The sequence below is a fragment of the Dendrobium catenatum genome, unplaced genomic scaffold (assembly GCF_001605985.2).
Source record: "Dendrobium catenatum unplaced genomic scaffold, ASM160598v2 fragScaff_scaffold_71, whole genome shotgun sequence".
NCBI classification, from domain to species: Eukaryota; Viridiplantae; Streptophyta; class Magnoliopsida; order Asparagales; family Orchidaceae; genus Dendrobium; species Dendrobium catenatum.
In genome coordinates, this window is record NW_021318533.1 from 1,622,376 (window position 1) to 1,626,531 (window position 4,156).

Sequence of the window (4,156 nt, forward strand, 5' to 3'; positions counted from 1 at the left end):
TAAAAAAATTAATTAAATTAATAATATAATACTAAATTATTATTTTAATTAAAATATCCTAAGTCACTAAACCATGTTAAAGCCTTATTCCTATTCTTTTTCGGGTAATAGAGAGATATTCAGTAAATTTAGAGAGAAAAGAGAAAAGTGAGAAAGGAAAAGTTAGGTTTTAGAGGTCGCAGTGTGATTTTCGTCAATCAGCCTAGTTGGGAAATTCACTCGGCATGCTATAAGGAACCTTTATCTTATTTTTTATTTTAAATATGTTGTGTTTTTTGGTTTTTTTTAATCAAATTTGTGTTTTCATTACAGAAAAATGAAAATAAATTTGTATTGGTAAAACTTTCACCATGTAACTTTTTATATGTTATAGATATTAAAATTATGAATGTTTTGAGTACTTATTTGTGATTTTTCAGCAGGTGATTTAAAAATACATCAATTTTGTCTATTAAAAAATTTATTTGACGCATAAAAATAATGATTTAGTTTAACTGAAGATTCATAATGTTATTTTATGCAATATATGATAATTTGATTAAATTTTTAAAATGTGAATTTTTGCTTAATATGATTGTTATTGTCTATTGTCATGACATTTTAGTATTTTATGAATTAAGCTTAATTATATTTTATTTACTGCAACACATTGAAAAGTATTGTGAATATATGATTGAGATTATTGTTATAGTACTAGTGTGATGATAATGTGTATGAAAAAGATAAATAAAGACTAGTTGATCAATTGGTTTAAGACTACTTGATCTGCACAGGATGGTGGGTCGACAAACTTTTCTTTAAATATTATGGCTTGGTGTTATCTTTTATTGATTCGCGTGATATACTGATTAAGAGTTATAAAGAGATGATTATTATGCTAACGGGCAAAAAGTGCCAACTTTATTTACTGAGCCAATGGATTACTGATACCAATATTATACTGAAAAATATCGTGATAGTCAAGACTTCTTACTTATTTTGTGTGACTACTAAAATGTATGTTCTTAAGTAATTATTCTTATATATTATTGTTCAAATTTATTATTAATATATGGATTTCATATTATTGTATTATTATGTTGCTTCTGTCACCGCATTATTATTGTTACTAATTTATTTACTTATACTATTTGATATAATTGATTCATTGTATATATACTACGCATATAATATACTAAACACGTGATATAGAATAGCTGGATAGTATGAGTACAGTCCTATATGATTTTACAATATTGATTTGATTTCAATAGCCTTTACTGATGTTTGAATTTGATGCTTTATCCAATTTCTGTGTTAATTGGTATTACGAATAAGACGATTATTTTATAGATTTGACACTCATATTATTTAGTATTTTACTGACTTTTGTATCGTAGTATTTTATTGTGTATAGATTCTACTATAGTTATATATAAATTTAATTATTTATGTACTAATTTAATGATCATATGAATGCCACTACTATGATTTGATCCCTGACATACATATTCTCTTTTATCATACTTTGAATTCAGTTATAAGTTTTTTGATGGCTTATTGGGCTATTTAGCTCATTATATGACCCCATTTGAGTTTATATATCGGATGAAAAAAATCTTGTGATTATAGGGTTATACTTATTATTATCAATTGGGGTGTGCAGGTGAAAGCTACTATCCTCTATGACTAATCATATGTATAATCTCATCTACTTTTTTATTGGCCTGCTTATATATAGTATAAAGGTCTATGACTATTTTGTTCTACGGGATAGTGTGATCGTACTCTTTACATTCTGACCCCGTAAGCAGAATCTTTTTGTAACCCATAATCACTGCATTTAATTATAAGCATTTCACGTTTAGAAATTGTTTGGTCATCCAATTAATGGTTTGAACTTTACAGATGCATTTCGGGTCTTCGATTTGGACCCATTTCGGCTCGGATTGAGTCGAATTTGGTGTTGTTGGGTTTGTATTCTCGAAACGTTCAGTTCTAGTGTTAGTTTGCTGAAATCGAAGTTTGAATGGTCCTAATTTTAATTTCGGAAGTTTCCAACTTGAGTTTGCCTCGGGATTTGTGTCTGATCATGAAAATTTTTTAAATGATGTATAAAGTATATTAAAAAATAATCTTTTTTTACTAATTATCAATATTTTAAAATGACTAAAACTTGCTCTTGTAAGAGAGCAAGAGAGAGATCAAAGATCGATCTTACCCCTTAGCTCCTCCTTGACCTCCGCCCGAAGTTTCACCAGACCACCACATGATGCCCGGAGTTCCACCAGACCACCACGTGATGCCTAGAACTCCACCAGACCACCACTTAATGTCAGAGTTCCGTCGGACACCACCTAACATGCATAATTCCATCAGACCACCACCTGACGCCCAAAGTTCTGCCAAATCACCACCTGACGTCTGGAGTTCCACTAGGCCACCACCTGACTCCCGGAGTTCCGTCAGACCACCACATGATGCTCAAAGTTCCCTCAGGCCACTACCTGACGCCTAAAGTTCCACCAGACCACCATCTGATGCCTAGAGTTTCACCGGGCCACCACGTGACGCCTAGAGTTCCACCGGACCACCACCTAACGATCGAAGTTCTGCCAGACCACCACCTGATGCCCATAGTTCCGTCGGATCACTACCTGACGTTGGTATTTTGTTGAACCACCACCTGATTATTGGAGTTCCCCAGGACCACCACCTAATGCCCGGAGTTCCACCAAACCACCACTTGATGCCCGAACTCCCACCTGAACCTTGTCTCGTACCGACTACGATCCTTCCGATCTATGTCGCCTACTACGATCTTTCTGACCTCTATCTCCAGATAATGATCTTTTTTACCCATGTCGCATGCTAACTATGGTCCTTTTGACCTCTATCGCCTACTACAGTCCTTTCGACCTCCATCACCAGAAAATAATCTTTTTTTTCTACCGATTACGTCCTGTAAACCTCCGTAGCCTACTACGGTCCTTCTGACCTCCATTGTCTACTACGGTCCTTCTGACCTCCATTGCCAAACTACGGTCCTTCTGACCTCCATTGCCAAATTTTATTGCTTTAACCTTTATCTCCCTTTGGAGATAAATGTGGTGTAACCTAACCAAATTTACTAAGAGAAGCAACCAAATTTTAATATATACAAAGTAAATTAAATTATATGATATGCAAAACCTGTTTAACTATATTGTTCTATAATTAATCAAGTTAGGCAATCTTATAATGTGAATTAATGAATGCAAGTTCACATAAACAAGAATTTGGAAGTAGCTAATATTGAGTTAAATTGAAGCTATCATAACACAATGTAGTCAATTTGATGTGGGCTTATAGATGTATCAAATGTAACTTATTTATATGAAATAAGAGAAAATGTTAGTATAACAAGCATCTAATAATCGTAGCAGATATCGGCTGAAGCACGATCAGTTGGGCTGAATCTTCCCATGTGATCCTTTGGTCATATATTATTATTTTATAAGTTGTGATTTAGTGCTAATATTTACAGTTGTAGAGAAGTGGAGCTATAGAGGAAGATAATTTGAATAATAAGAATTTTAGGGGCATTTTATTAATTTTAATAACTGAAGCATGCTTTACTTCAAATGGTTAAATACATGAAAATACCTCTAATAATTAAAAAAAATTGTGATTTAAAACACCAAATTTGATTTATCAAATAAATTAGGAGATTTTTCATATATCTTTTTGTACACAAATTCTACTTTCATTGATAAAAATTAGGGTTTTAAAAATAATTTCTTTTCTTATTGTTGATTTCTTAATTTCAAATATTTGCATTATGTATCTAATTTAAAGAATTTATAAGAAATTCTTTAAATTACTTTAAATATCCAAATTCTGATTTTATATAATTTGAATTGGATCACTATACTAAAAAATATAGGTTAGCACAATTGCACAAACTTATATGTCAGATACTAGATAATATATATTAACTAGAGTTGTCTAGTGCAAAATCATCTTGTACTCTTGGTCACATGCATCATACTTAATACATTCATATTTATACCTCATTTTAGGATAATGTGTGACATTCATTACACTTAAGCTTCTATCTTGATTGATCTTCATAACTCATTAGATTAGTGTTAAACATAAATGATATAAGTTAAACCTAATACTATGCATATGAGCA